At 46.6% G+C, this 15611-nt stretch overlaps 1 protein-coding gene across 11 annotated transcripts in view; it reads left to right on the top strand.

Moving 5' to 3' along the window:
• The first annotated feature begins 615 nt into the window (after window positions 1-615).
• The window catches only part of MYT1 (myelin transcription factor 1), a 232449-nt gene continuing 217453 nt past the window's right edge, over window positions 616-15611 (top strand). For 10 of the 11 annotated variants that reach the window (XM_053249643.1, XM_053249646.1, XM_053249652.1 and 7 more), the window contains exon 1: window positions 622-875. The gene's annotated coding sequence lies outside the window, so the exon portion shown is untranslated. Of the gene's footprint in view, window positions 876-15611 lie in introns of all 11 variants that reach the window. The other variant, XM_053249644.1, reaches the window with a different exon arrangement.

A 15611-nucleotide genomic window follows, 5' to 3' on the forward strand; every position in this document is an offset into this window, starting at 1 on the left:
TCCATCCGCCAGTGCTCGTCTCCAAGCTTGCAACTGGCAATGAATTTCCCACTCTGTTCTTTATGACAACAGGTCACCTTTTCTAACCACCAATAAACATTGTAAAGTACTTTCGCTGCAGCTAGGCTAAGCCAGGGCATCTGTCATTCCCTGCTTGTTGCTATTAGAAATTATGGGACTGTACCATAGGCAGAAAAGGCGGAGGGGGGGATTAAGCTGACAGTTGTAACCTTCCCGGATCCTTTTGTCTCCTTTTGCATAAAAGAACCCTCAGCCTATCCTGCATATTAATTATGAATCAGATTAGATTTTTTTTTTTTGCAACAACAACAAAAATCCTCCACCTTTTATCGGCTTGGGAGGGGGGAGGCAAGAGGATCTGTGCGAAGGCTCCCTCCCATAAGAACCCCCCTCCAACAACAAAAAAAGTCAGCACCTCCATGTTTTTTCCCCCTGTACTGTAGATTTATTTCACCTCGGAGAGTAAACAGATATATTGCAAGCCCAAAGGGTTGATGGGTAGTGTATTTACAAAGGAAAGGAGAAGAGAGCGCCCCCCCAACCACCTCCTCCTCTCTCCCCCCCCACCCGCTATTCTCATTAATGAGAGCGATCATTAAGTGAGACACAGCCTTTAGCAGGCTTAAAGAGTTCACACACTAAAGACTTATCAACGATTTAATTGAAAGGTACAAACCTTCTTCCACGCATGTTCCGGGTGTAAGGAGCTGGGTCTGCTTTGAGCAAGTACTCCTCTCTCCCCCCCCCCCAACCTCTCCTCTCCACCTTCCACCCCCCCTCGCCCCATGTAAATTTCATGATTGCTTTCCGTGATGTCATTTTGAAAAGGGACAGACAATAGGCTGTGGGCAAAGGTAAGTCAATGTTATCTTGTGTTGTTGTTTGGTTTGTTTGTTTTTCGCTGACAAAAGGCAGCTCGCCCTAGAATTGTATTTCTATTCTCTTCGTCTTCGTCTTCTTCTTTTAATAGCAATATTATTTTCTGATGGATCCAGAAGCTTGGAGGAAAGAGTGCTTAGGAAGAGAGAGGAAAGCATTTATCCGTCTGTCCGGATAGATCTGTCTATCCGCGAGAAACTGGGTTGATCTGTAGCTATTGCCTGAGACCAGCCCTACAAGGGATCTTTATTCGTTTATTGACTTCTTTATGTATCATTGTGTTCTGTTCCTGGCTTTTGAGGACTGGATTTTTTCCCTAGCCAGTGTGCTGTGGATCTGTTTGGAATAGTGGAAAGATGACAGGAAGAGAGGCGGTGGGGAGGAGGGCGGGGGAATGCAAGACCTTTTTGCTTCATATCTTTATCCGACTGGGGAAGTTTTTCCGCATATTTTAAAAAAAAGATTTGGTCTGCGAGGTTTTATATCCGTGGCTGGAGTCTTTCTCACTCACCTGGGGGCTCCGCAAGAGCAAAATAATTGGGAGGCAGGCAATAGCCTAGATCGTCTAGTTTGTTGCCTTAGACTCACTTGAGTTGCCGTCCAGGGTCCTGAAATTCGAGCCAAGACGGGATGAAGTTGACGCTTTTCCTCTGTGTGCTTATTATTTCTGGCAGGCTTGTGGGGTTCGAGAGGAAGGAGAAAAGTGAGGGAAAGAAACTGATTTTTATCGTATAGGTAATTTTCCACAATTCCTTTTCGCTCTAACTTTTGGTCTCTCGTCCTCTTTCCTTCTTACTTTCCTTTTCTTTTTCCGGCTGCTGCTTCTTCTCTTCTTTTCAGTGATATGAGTTATAGTCAGCAAATATATTTGGGTCCTATCCTGATGGAAAACGGAGTGGGCTTTTATACCGACAGATAAGAGGGTGTTTGGAAAGCTGCAGGCATTTTAGAAAGAAGTTGCTTCACAGTGTTAAGAAAACTAGTCGTGTGCTCACTGGTTTGACTCATTCCTCGATCTTCTCATGCAGTTTAGTGTCCCTACCAAACATATATATTGGCTAGGAACAAAAGATATGTGACTGCTTCCCTCTCACCCTCACCCCCACCCCCACCCCCTTGTTCCTTCTAGATAAACTCTCAGGTTTAATGTTTTAGTGGCTTTGATTTGGTCATTTCACTATAGCCCTCCCTCCCTCCCTCCCTCCCTCCCTTCCTTCCTTCCTTCCTTCCTTCCCTCCCTGAGTTGGCCTAAATGGAAAGAAAGTGCTTGGGAGATAGTGCTATGTTTTGAGTCTGCCGAATGACTTTGCCACACGTGTCTGTTGATCTCTTACTCAAGAGTTTGTTCACTGGGGGCTGGAATTTAACTGAAGCTTTTTTGTGGGGGAGTGAGGGCTGGATTATGAATGACAAACAAAATAACATATTGTGACACTAAAACTAGAAAGGCCAACTTTTGTCTGGTTTCTGAGCCATCCGTTTGCCTAGGAAATCACTATTGTGGAATCGAGAAAGGTTCTTGGTCCTTCCTGCCTTCCTTCCTTCCCTGAGTTGGCCTAAATTTTCCCAATTTGGGTCCTGGAAGCTGGAGCAGCTGGGACCTGGTGTGGAGTTTTTCAGGACAGCCATTTCCTACCTCTGAAAGGCAGAGAAAGGGCACATGTATGACTCAATCATGTCTACATGGTGACCCTAATCTTGCGTTATCGGTTGCTTGCTGCTCCCATTTGATTGTGATTTCTAGGAGAGCCACTTTGGGTGAAGTTCTCCTCCTCTTCAGTAATTGCACCCACCCTCTCTCTCATTGGCTCATCTGTTCTTATTATCAGCTTCTTCCATATGTCCACTTTAATTAATGGCAGACAAAAGAAGAAGAGAGAAAAGGGGTGGTTGTAGGAATTAAAGTTTAAGAGTTGCTTTTGCTGGGATGGGGGTCATAGAAACTGGAGACAAAGATTCCTGGGTGCCTGTTTTGTGGGGAGCCTTTTTGTACCCATTTGATTTTTTTTCATCACATTGTACATATTACTCAGCAGGCAGGCTGTTCATGTGGGGCCTGCAGGCTTTGCAAGGGACTCGGCAGAGAAAACAAGGTAGTTTTGCTCTTCAGCTCTACAAAAACAAAGCACAATGACACAAATACACCAGGGCTCCAGATGCAGCTGGCAAAGTTGTTTCTTTCTTCAGCCTTTTGTTGAGCAGTCTTTATTCCCATTCTGCTCCACGAGCTTCTCTAGGCTGCTGATAACTTTCAAGGAGTGTGTATATCTAATATGTGTGCAGGAGAGAAACAGATAAACATCGGAAGGCTCGCCCCTGGCCAGAGAAGAAAAGAATCAAAGTTCTGAAAGGAGGCCAGCTTGTTCACCCCAAGAGAACTCTGGGAAGTTTTTTATTTTTGCTGAAGGTTCGCTAATCAACTCTAGATCTATATTTAGACCAGTATAAATAGCACATCACATAAGGAGCCTGGATGCATCATCTTGGGAGAAACCGAGAAGGGTTTGTTTCCTCTCCGCTTTCTTACATGCCTGTTAACACTCAAACATTGAATTCTGAGGCAGAATCACAGACTCCCCCCACCCCCGCCGCCAGTAGAACAAAATGCAACTTTTTATTGCAGGAAACTTAATTTGCATTTCCTTTCCAAAGATCCTTTCCTGGATTATTAAAGAGATTAAAATAGTACCCAGCTCTGTCACTGTAGCTATGTGTGGCCTCATGAATGTGCTCAGTGGAGAATCTCTTTGATTCAGAGCTGTCTGAGTTTCCACTATTTTAATGTAATATTTAGATCACATGAGATGGGGTGATTTGGACAAGCCACCTGCACCCTACTCAATTAGAGGGTGAATGGTGCATGTCCCTAAATGTGTGTAGGCAGAGCTAGCTCAGATTCATCATCCAAACTGGCCCTGCCTGACAGAATAGCATGATTTTTTTAAAAAAAAATAGAACCTGGGATATGACTAGGCAAGTGAAGGAGTGGAACCATGCAGATAGGGCCCTTCTCAGTAGCTTTCTCTGAGTCCTGTGGGGCAAAAACAACACAGCTGAGAAAAAGCAAAATGTGTTTCCCATTTCAGACACTGGGACTGGCAGAGGGCGAAAACACCCAGACACTCACTTTGTTTCTGTGTGCACACCTTTGTTTTCTCCCATATGGATGAATGGCTGCCACTTTCCCCTAGGAGGAAATTTAAGCACTCTGCTTTAGGGCAATATCAGAGTGGAAGCAAAACTCAGCAATTGCCAAGAGGGACCCTACAGGGGAGCAATGTTCCTCCCACTTTTGAGACTGGTGACAGAGTTGCTGAAGAGAAACAATGTTTCTGACAGTTCCCAAAAGAACATGGAACATCCCAAAAGAACATGGAAGCCAGGTTTGGGAGAGGGAAGAAGGCAAGATGGCCCACTGTCCCTTTCTCTCCCTCCACCCTGAACATACTACTACTACCACCACCACTAATACTACCACTACTAAGAATATTTATATACCGCTCTTCAGCCAATACTGAAAACAGGAACACAACAAAAGCATAGGAAGCAACTTTCCAACTTTCCCAATAACTACATTGCTGACCTTAAGCTTAAGATGCTTACACAGGGGGAAAAAATTAAATTACAATTTAAATGCATCCTCCTCACCCCTGCAAAAAAATAAATAGTTTCCCCCTTTGCTATGTGTTACATCCATATGTTTAGCAGTGAGTGGCTGATATCCTGACTAAATTGTCTTCAGGGACTCCTTTGAAATTTAGTAGTCCTTTAGAGTAACTCCTGAGTACTACTATTGAGTAACTTAGTCAGAATGTCAGCCTGTGTGTTCTAGTATCATTGAATCTTGCCTTGTTCATTTAGACAGGAGCAGCTCAGCCTAAGGAGCCAGAGGAGGTACCCAAGGAGGCACAGTTGCCTCTGTGATGTTAACCCTGCAGCTCTACCTGTCAAATGGCCAGTCTGTAGGCCATGTGGCTCTCATTAACACTGTGGCATGGTTGGGTGGGAGAGAGAGGAGCAAACAAAGCTCCGGGAAGCAGAGGCAGCTATGCCTCCTTTGCCCACCCCTGCTCTGCAACCTCGGCTTGTTAGGACCAGCTACTCCTGCATTTAGGGCAAATCCAGTGGGAAGTTCTGTTGTGCAAGCCCGTGGAAATGAACAGTGTGTATTTGCAGAGTTTGACCTGCACAGCCCCATTGACACACGCATATGATCATGTGAGCCTGTAGTCAGCAAGAGATGAACGTGCATGCATGGATCAGACCCAAATGTCCATAGCCAAGAGGAGATATACTGTGATGAGCGTGCCTCTTTGAACCAGGCCTCGGCATTATTATTTATGAGTAATAATGTGAGATGTGATAAAAGAGGGATGAGATCAGCTTAAATGCAAGTGCTTCAGCTTAATTGGGTCATGGATCAGACTGAAAGGCCTTGTGCTTCTGTCCCTTGACTGAGTAGCTTCCAAAGCTCTTTTGAAACACCCCCCTTATTCCAAACAATACGCCCTTGGCTTTCCCTGTTTCCAAACTGCACATGTGTGTGAGCATAGCTGTGCATCCAAGCTCACTCCACAATTTGTGTTCTTGTTTAAGCATCACCAAATTTCCCATGAAGGTTCTTTAGTAACCTTTTAACTGTTCAGCAGACCTTCCGGGGAAAATGGACCAAAGCATTATGTAGAGTAATCAGAAATGCAGCTCCACCAACACAGCATTCATATGAGATCTTCCAGCTATGCAGAAGAAATATCTTTTATTCCCCTGGGAAGTGGCTGGGAATCTTTTAATATTATTATTCCTCCTTCTCTTAATGGCCAAGGAGAACCCAGAAACGGTTTCACTCTCTGCTGCTAAACTTCCAGTGGGGTTCCATTCAAAGGGCTTCTTCAGAAGTTCAAGTTCTATATTTGAACTTAAGTCTCCCTGCTTCCAGAACTGGCATGCGATTCACTGTATCACCATGGCTGCAGTAGTAATTAGCATGGGTTTATTGATTTGAGAATTTTAATCCCACCTTTCCAGTTCCAAAAGGGAAAGCTTGAGGCAACATGTACAACTAAAAGCAATTACGCAATAAAAATAATTGACAATTCAAAATAAAAACAAATCAACCAGAAAGAATTGAAAGAAACACCCTCAAAGCCAGCAAACAAACCAAAACAACATATAGCCCATGTCAAGATTTCAACATGCTTCACGTACATTGAGGCTGTTCTCATGCACAGCCTAACCTGGGAAAGGGACGCCCAGCCCAGGTTAAGCTGCACATGAGAACTGCTGAGATCAGACCAGATTCTGGAAAGCCAGCTGCCTAGCCCAGCTGTTATGCCTGGCTGTTAGCCAAGGTTAAGGGAGCATGGATCCCCTTAACCCCAGCTACCTGCTCGTGCGTGAGCATGGGTTGCTTCCATCCCAAGATGATGGATGTCTAGAGCGCCCGTCTCTTGGGGGAATCCCCCAATGCAGTGTGTGTGCCGCATGGTGCATCGTGGGATTCACAGAGGCTGGGACAATGAGTCTGGCCTCTATTTACCAGCACTGCTGGGAGCAGCATGGAAATAAATCCACACTGCTCTTGGCAGTGCTGGTCATAGGAACATAGGAAGCTGCCATACACTGAGTCAGACCATTGGTCCATCTAGCTCAGTATTGTCTTCACAGACTGGCAGCGGCTTCTCCAAGGTTGCTGGCAAGAATCTCTCTCAGCCCTTTCTTGGAAATGCCAGGGAGGGAACTTGGAACCTAGATGTCCTTCCCAGAGCAGCCCCATCCCCTAAGGGGAATATGTTACAGTGCTCACAGATCAAGTCTCCCATTCATATGCAACCAGGGTGGGCCCTGCTTAGCTAAGGGGACAAGTCATGCTTCCTACCACAAGACCAGGTCTCCTCCATGTCATGTGGGTACATGACTTGTACACCACCCAGGCTGTGAGCAGTCATCTGGGGGAAGGTAGGTTAAACTCTGCCTTCCCCCACTCCACCCCGCCTGCCTGACCATGCATGTGTGTGGTCATATGAACAGTCCCTTTATCTCAGCAACCCTGGCTTGTAACAACCCTGTAAGGTGATGGGTTACAGTATCAATCTACCACTGACCTCAGTGGTAGAGCACCTGCTTTACATGCAGAAGGTCCCAGGAAAGGAGAGCTGGTCTTGTGTTAGCAAGCATGACTTGTCCCCTTAGCTAAGCAGGGTATGCCCTGGTTGCCTATGAATGGGAGACTTGATGTGTGAGCACTGCAAGATATTCCCCTCAGGGGATGGAGCCACTCTGGGAAGAGCAGAAGGTTCCAAGTTCTCTCTCCGGAATCTCCAAGCTAGGATTGAGAGAGAGATTCCTGCCTGCAACCTTGGAGAAGCCACTGCCAGCCTGTGAAAACAATACTGAGCTAGATGGACCGATGGTCTGACTTGTCATAAGGCAGCTTCCTATGTTCAGTCCCTGACACCATCCCTGGGAAAGGCTCCTGCCTGAAACCTTGGAGAGTCCCCTACCAGTCAGAGTAGGCAATTCTGAGCTATTTTGTATTTAATTCATTTATTTAATTTATGTACTGCCCATCCCAAAACGGCTCAGAGTGGTTCACATCCCAAATTCCAACCACTAAAATTTGACATGAAACATACAAATAAAAGCAGTTAAGACATAAAACTCATTTTTAAAACCAATCAAATCTAATTAAAAGCCAGGCAGAAAAGATGGGTCTTTATGGCTTTCCTGAATCAACCAATGGTCTGACTCAATATAAGGTAGTTTCCTGTGTTCCTGTGTCTTGTGTTTGGGCCATGCTAGCCATTGCCCGAAATGCAAGACAGACACCAAAGCAGCCACAGGTTTAACTCTTCCATCTCCCTCCATTATGTCTAGTTAAATTTACCTATGTCCTGATGTCACAACATCCTGTGTTCCTCCCTCATGCCAGCTGCAACCAATTCTGAGGAATGGAAGCAGGGAAACACCCTGAGTGTCTACTGAACCTTGGTTATTCATTCAGGCTCCACATATCAAAACAAGTTCATTAGAGTGGGTTACATACATCTCCCTGGCAGGGCTCTTAATGCAGGCCTGCAGCAGGTTTTCTCTCAGTCCAAGAGAAGAAAGGGCTGTGCTTAAGGGGACAGTGCACAGTTAGCTCACTGTTCTGTGAATCAAGAAATGAGTATGTTCTATTAAATGTGAGTGTGTGTGGGTGTGGGTGTCCATTTTTAGTGACTGCCATGCATTTACTGTATCATTTAGTTTGACCCTTAAGGCCATCAGCTGAGCTTATAGCTGAAGTAAGATCTGAATTGGAGGCGCTTTGGCCCATAGCTCTACTTTTAGCCAGCATGCTGTAAGCAAGGAGCAGCTGTGATGCAGAGTGACACATGCAGAAGAAACAGCCACATACAGGAGAAAAGAAGGGGGGAGGGAACAGGTCGCTACCATGTAAGCAAGCATTTTGCAAACATGCCCTCAGGGTTTGAAGCTTCCTGCCTTCAGCAAATATTTCTCACATTGACGTGCCTGCAGTCACTGCTGCCATGGAGCCCCTGTGAGTTTGCACAGGATTCTGAGTAGTCACCTACGGTGCCTTTTCAGGTCAAGCTAGACGGGCTTCATGGCTGCCCTGTATGAACTGAGAATGCATCCCAGAACATGCACAGTGCTTCCCACGCTGTGGTTCTACATTGGCAGGGGACAGAGTAGATACACTGTTTTGCAAAGACTTTTGTCTATCCTGACTGATCTTCTCATTGAGGAACCCCTGAGGAACTTCGGAAAAGTTTGGAAGCTGCTAGGCCATGGCATATTCAATAAGGAGTCCCACCTGGTGTCTCACATAGACAAACTCCTGGGTTTGGCGAGATAGTCCAGAACTGTTTGTGGTATGGAGGGATTTCCAACCTTGGTTCCCTACATGTGGTTAGACTGAAACTCCCATCATCCCTGGACATAAAGGCCTTTTGCCAAAGGGGTGATGGGAGTTGTAGTCCAACAACATCTGGGGACACAAAGTTGGGGGTCCCTGGGGCATGGGATAGCCATGTAAGATCAGGAGAGGGTTTAGAGGCAAGCGACTAGTTTATTTCCAACTCTTTTGTGATAACTACTGCACTTCCATGCCCCAGTCCTAAACAGAGATACTTGCAAGGAAGCCCCATAGATGTCAATGGGATTTATTTCCATACAGTTATAGGCTAGATTGCAAAGGCAAGGTAGGCCTTAATATGCCAAGCACCTTACAATCTCCCACTCGTTCGCCCTCGCAATTCCTTTCATTTCACAGTTGGCAACAGTGATGCAATAGCAGGCACTGCAGAGCATAATTGAAAGTATGAGCTCTCAACGTGTTTGGAGGGCTCACCAAGGGAATACTAGAAGAGCTTTGCCGTCTGTTTCTTCAGTAATGCCTTTGGAAGGAGCAAATTGCTGTCTGAAGAAGCAGACAACAAAGTTCTCCACCATTTCCCCAGAGGAAGAGCACTTGGGCATCACGTTGGGATCTGGGGCAGCCAACAATACTGAATCCCTGCTATACTTCATTATTATAAGTAGCACAACTGTCTTTAGCTTATTTTTACAAAGAGGAGGTCAGTCATGCTGCAAGAAGTGACCCCACTACAAGGCCTCTTTGCAGCCTTTGTGCTGCATGGTGCACCACCTAGAGCAGCCTGTGATACTCCAGTTGTTGCTGAACTACAACTCCCAAATCCCCAGCCACATTGTGGCTGGGGATGATGGGAGTTGTAGTTCCACATCATTTGGAGTACTGCAGGTTGGGAACCCCTGACCTAAAACCACCTGAGGCTCTTCAGCTGTTGATGGATTACAACTCTCATCTCTCATCTCCTCATCAGAGGACAGCTGGTCTTGGGGTAGCAAGCATGACTTTTCCCCTTAGCTAAGCAGGGTCTGCCTTGGTTGCATATGAATGGGAGACTAGAAGTGTGAGCACTGAAAGATATTCCCCTCAGGGGATGGAGCCGTTCTGGGATGAACAGAAGGTTCTAAGTTCCCTCCCTGGCTTCTCCAAAATAGGGCTGAGAGAGATTCCTGCATGCAACCTTGGAAGAAGCTGCTGCCGCCAGTCTGTGCAGACACTAATGAGCTAGATAGACCAATGGTCTGACTCAGTATATGGCAACTTCCTATGTTCCTATGTTCCACCCCCAGCTGCAATAAATTGCAGGTGGGGATGATGGGCATTGTAGTCCAGCAAAAGCTAGAGAGCCTCAAGCTGGGATGCCATGACCGAGAAGAATAGTTGGGATGTTATGGCAAAAAGAAGATAGGAGGGGCCATGTGGCTCATTCCCATGCCAGAGGGGCAATACCAGGAGGAGCCCTAGGTGACATGGGCGGAGTCCACTACACAACACATTCCAGCATCACCATTCCTGCAACTGGGGTAATATGAGGTAAGGCTACAACACCTGTGTTTAGGAAAAAGACGACTTCGGCGTCTAGAAAATCATGCGTGGTGTGGAGAAAGTGGATAGAGAGAATTTCAGTGTGGTGTAGTGGTTAGAGTGCTGGACTAGGACCAGTGAGACCCGAGTTCAAATCCCCATTCAGCCATAAAACTAGCTGGGTGACTCTGGGCCAGTCACTTCTCTCTCAGCCTAACCTACTTCACAGGGTTGTTGTGAAAGAGAAACTCAAGTATGTAGTACACCTCTCTGGACTCCTTGGAGGAAGAGCGGGATAGAAATGTAATAATAATAACAACAACAACAGCAACACTAGAACCAGGGGTCGTCCCATGAAATGGATTGCCAGGACATTTAGAACCAGCAAACGGAAGTACTTTTTCACACAACACCTAATCAACTTGTGGAATTCTCTGCCATGAGATGTGGTGACAGCCAACAACCTGGATGGCTTTAAGAGGGGTCTGGATAACTTCATAGAGGAGAGGTCTATTGACGGCTACTAGTCGGAGGGCTACAGGCCACCTCCAGCCTCAAAGGCAGGATGCCTCTGAATACCAGTCACAGGGGAGTATCAGCAGGAGAGAGGGCCTGCCCTCAGCTGCTGCCTGCAGGCTTCCAGAGGCATCTGGTGGGCCACTGTTTGAAACAGGATGCTGGACTAGATGGGCCTTGGGCATGATCCAGCAGGGCTGTTCTTACGTTCCATGCGAGGGAGCTACTCATTATGGGCTGAAGCATCTGACTTTACCCCAGCAGCTTTGGAAGAAACAATGCTGCAGAGGCTCCCCTGCCAAAATCATGCCAGAACAGGCCCCAGCACCTGAAAGACTGACCTCACATGAGATTTTGCAAGCAGGATGCTGCTGGTGAAATAGACCATTGCCTACAATCCTGCATGCCAGGAGTTCCCATCCTTAGATCTTCCCCCCACCACACACACAATGGGTGACTGAGGATGATGGGAATTGTAGTCCAACAACCTCTGGGGACCCAGGTTAGCGAAACCATAATAAAATGAGTTAGTGCCTAAGTGCCTCTGTTATGAGAAAACACCAATTTCTCTTTCATTAAGTCAGGTGAATAGCAGAAGTGGCAAAGCTATGTGGGGGTGTATGTTTACAGCTTGTTTGAATACTTTACCACATCACAGCTCGCCGCTTCGGAGCTCAGCAAGCAGCGCGATCACAACTGACTGCCTCATATATCTCATCGGGAGAATGCCGAATGTCGGGAATGTCGAGAATGTCGGGAGAATAAGCCCTCCTCGACTAACTTCACCAGCTCAACTGATCATCTGAATGAGGGCCATAGAAATTCAAAACTGAGCAAAAGCTTTTTAAATTTTGGGAAACCTTCCCATGTTGCTGTTGCAGAGGGATACTGTCCTGGCTTGTCTGGTTGAAGGGGTGAGATGAGGCAAGGGCAGCATTTCCAGGCAAGGAATATTAGGAAGCCTCGGCTCCCTCACTGGAAACAGACGTTGCTGGAGTTAACATGGAGACAGCAAAGGAAGAGCTCATCCAGTTATTGGGAACAGACAGGGAAGCCTCGCAAAGGTCTCGGTGCTGATTTCCAAGTTGAGGATAGTGGTGCTGAGTGAGTACCAGGCTTCTGTGGAGCTAGATTTTAATTGCATTTGCCAGTCGACCAGGGGGAACTATCCGTCCTGCTCCTCTGCCTTTAACAGCAGCTGGATCTTCAGATGCTAGAAACCGAAGCTCTTCATAACATGCAGATCCAGCCCTGGTCAACTTAGGCCGCCCAGCTGTTTTTGAACAACAACTCCCATAATCCCCAACCACCATGGCCAACGGCCAGGGATTATGGGAGTTGTAGGCCAACATCTGAAGAGGGCCGAAGTTGAACAGCCCTGAAAAGACATTAAGGAGTATAATGGCAGGCAGAGGAGTATGGAAATTGAATTATTATTAATATTGATATTGATATTTATTTATTTATTTATTTATTTATTTATTTACACAGTCAGACAGGTGTTATTGACTGGTTTGTTTTATACAGACATCGAGTCCTTCCAATTATTATTATTATTAGTAGTAGTAGTATTGAACCCTTTTCAAGCATTCTAAAAAGTGGGGATGCTGTTCTTGGATACAGAGGCCCACATCCTGTACCAAGGAACATGGGCAGCTTGAGCACCGCCCATACATGACATGCATGTGAGCCAGCCAATGGGGCTGGTCCTGCTCCATCATAGGAGCTCCATGCATGCAGTTGTACGACACCCTTTATTTCTAATGGGCATTGCGTTGCAACTGAGTGGGACTGCCCTGCAGCACGCACACAAGGGCACAAGCAGTGCTCAGGCTGTCCATGTTCCCTTGCGCAGTATGTGGATCAGTGTCCCCAAGAGCAGGCTCTGAAGCCCCACCTCCATGCTCCCATGCTCCGAAGCTCTGCCCACTGCTAGTCTTGTGGTAGCAAACATGACTTGTCCACTTAGCTAAGCAGGGTCCACCCTGGTTGCATATGAATGGGAGACTCCATGTGTGAGCACCGTAAGATATTCTCCTCAGGGGAAGAAGCCACTCTGGGAACAGCATCTAGGTTCCAAGTTCCCTCCCTGGCAGCATCTCCAAGATAGGGCTGAGAGAGATTCCTGCCTGCAACCTTGGAGAAGCTGCTGCTAGTCTGTGAAGACAATACTGAGCTGCTAGATAGATGGTCTGACTCAGTATATGGCAGCTTCCTATGTTCCTATCCATGCCTGCATGGACAAATGCTGTGCTTGTGGGCAGAGCCATCTTGTGATCACTGGACAGAAGGGGGCAGAGCCTCTGAGTATGGCAGTATGGGGCAGGGCTTCAGAGTGCGTTCTCAGGGACACTATAAGCAAGTTGAGCATCCCTGCTTTCTCGAAGGCTTGAACATGGCTGCAATGGGGGATCCGGGGGGGAAAAGAGAGGGGTGGGCATAGAAGGCGCAAAGTGCATTTATGCGTGGGTGAGCTACTGTATGTGCCCCACATATTCAATTTGTGAAACAGAATTGGAGGGGTTACTTGTCTGTGGGGCACTTCCCCCACCCCCACCCCCGAGACACCCTTGCATGGCTATCATCATCTGCTAATGCTTAAGGACTAAGTTGCTCCTAAAAGCTAAGGAGCAATCCTAGTAAACCAGGTCGAAAACTGAAGTGGCAAGGATTCTGCCTCAAAAGCTGTCAGAATCAACCTGGACTCTTTCTTGCCAAGCAACAGAGTCCTTGAAACCCTCTGTGGGCTTAGGTCCCTGCTGTGATACCTTTCTGATATACATGCTTGTTGCCTGCATGCTTTACATTTGTAGGTGTATATATCAAAAGTCTTAAGTGAACACCTACACAATGGAATATGTGAAACTGCCCTGAGTTGTTGAGAACTTCATCTGAGAGCCTTTTCTTTTGGAATTCATTTCTGCTTAGATCCATATCACTCTGCCCAGACTCAGAGGCTGCCTGGTGACCCCACAGCAAAGTCAGCCAGGGGACTACCTGCCTCCTCCCCACTCTACTTGGTCTCTGCCAGGACTGTGTAAATAAGTGTCCTTGCATTAAACTGGGAGCCTTTGCAGGTGTGAACAGCCATTGGCATGGCTTCTACCATGCACCAGTTTGGAAATGGACTGTAGGCATTAATGCTGTTCCACCAGTTGGGGTCTTGTGTATTGGGAGTTTCCTGTATCTCCACCCTAGACAAAACAAGAGCAATTTCACAGGCTGTATTGTTCAGATCAGGGGTTCCCAAGCTCGGTTGCCCAGATGTGGTTGGATTACAACTCCCATCATCTTCACCCACAGTGGTCAAAGGGGATGATGGGAGTTGTAGTCCAACCACATGTGGGGCACTAAGCTTGGGAACCCTTGGTTTAGATGAATGCCTAAGGATGAGTGTGATAAAGACAGGTTTGCAAACGTGTATCATACAGGCACACGGATGAGAAAATATGAATGGCTGTAGCTTCTTGTTGAGTATATGTTTGTTGGCAGACATGGGTTTGCCTTTTCATAATGGCCAGATTCACACTGTGGTTCCTTTACTGTTATGTCTGAATGCATGCAACTCCAGTCCCGTCAGTAGTACAACCTGAGGTTTGGCTACAGAGACTCCAGATTGAACCCTCTGTAGTGAGTTTTGCTGCTCCAAAGCGAGGGTCCATGGCACCTCCATTCCATCCAAATGAAGCACTGGAGGCTGCATTCAGCCAGGGTGGAGGGAGGAAGCTCCTCCCTCTCCCCCTCTGTGATTGGCTGTGCAGACTATCCTTCAAGCAAGAAAGAAGCCCAGACTGATAGTTCCCTTTCCTCTCTGCAGTCTCTCTGACTGCAGAGAGGACACTCTCCCTGTCATCTGAACGCGGACAGGAGAGCTGGGGGGTGGGGGTTAGTGGAGTTACAGGTCCATTGGACCCGCAGTTCCACGTTCCATGTGAATGTGGCCATTGCGTGAAGTGGACATAAACTATTACTTATCTTGTCCGGTTTGCAGAAATATGATGCATTGTAAAACGAACAGAAGCCAACAGCAACATCCAGAATTTATTTTATTCATTACATTGAGAATTCACTTAATCCACATAGACCTAGAGGTGGTAACAACCTTATTAAAAAAAACAAGATTACTACATAAAAATAGAAAGCACGAAACAATACATTTAAAATATATGAGTACACAACTGAAAAACAATAAAGTCTTATTTATCCCTGGCCACTAAGCTCTTGCCCATACAGAAATCATCTTTCATTACCTCTCCAGAAGAGTTGACATTCAAACGGAGACTTTCACCATGATTTTTCCTGAACTGGGAGCTACCACAAAGAATGCATCTGTAGGCATCCTTGGAGTCAGAGGCTGAGGTGGTTCAGAGGGTTCTCTGACCTTGGAGACTAGGGTGAGGGAGGAAACAGCTTCTACAGCAAGGGTTCGTAATCCTGGTTTCTCAGAGGTGGTTGTTGAACTACAACTCCCATCACCCCCCACCACAATGACCAAAGCTCATTCAGCTTATCAGCGTGAGCAGTTTGCATAAACAGGTCTGCATGAACAGGTTTGCATTTTGCATGAACAGGTTTGTGTTTCCCCCATTCCCCAAGTCATAAAGCTCCATGGCAGCTTTACAGGGCTGGTTTTCTTGTGAGGAAAGAGTACTAGAGATTATTCAGAAATAAGCGGGAAGGGAGTTGTAGTCTAACCATCTCTGGGTAGCCTCAGGTTGGCCACTTCTGCCTTAAAGCTAAAAACCCCAAAGCTAGGAGTGGGGGCGAACACAACATCTAGCACCACAGAACAGCAGGG

The sequence above is a fragment of the Hemicordylus capensis genome, chromosome 4, assembly GCF_027244095.1.
Source record: "Hemicordylus capensis ecotype Gifberg chromosome 4, rHemCap1.1.pri, whole genome shotgun sequence".
NCBI lineage: Eukaryota > Metazoa > Chordata > Lepidosauria > Squamata > Cordylidae > Hemicordylus > Hemicordylus capensis.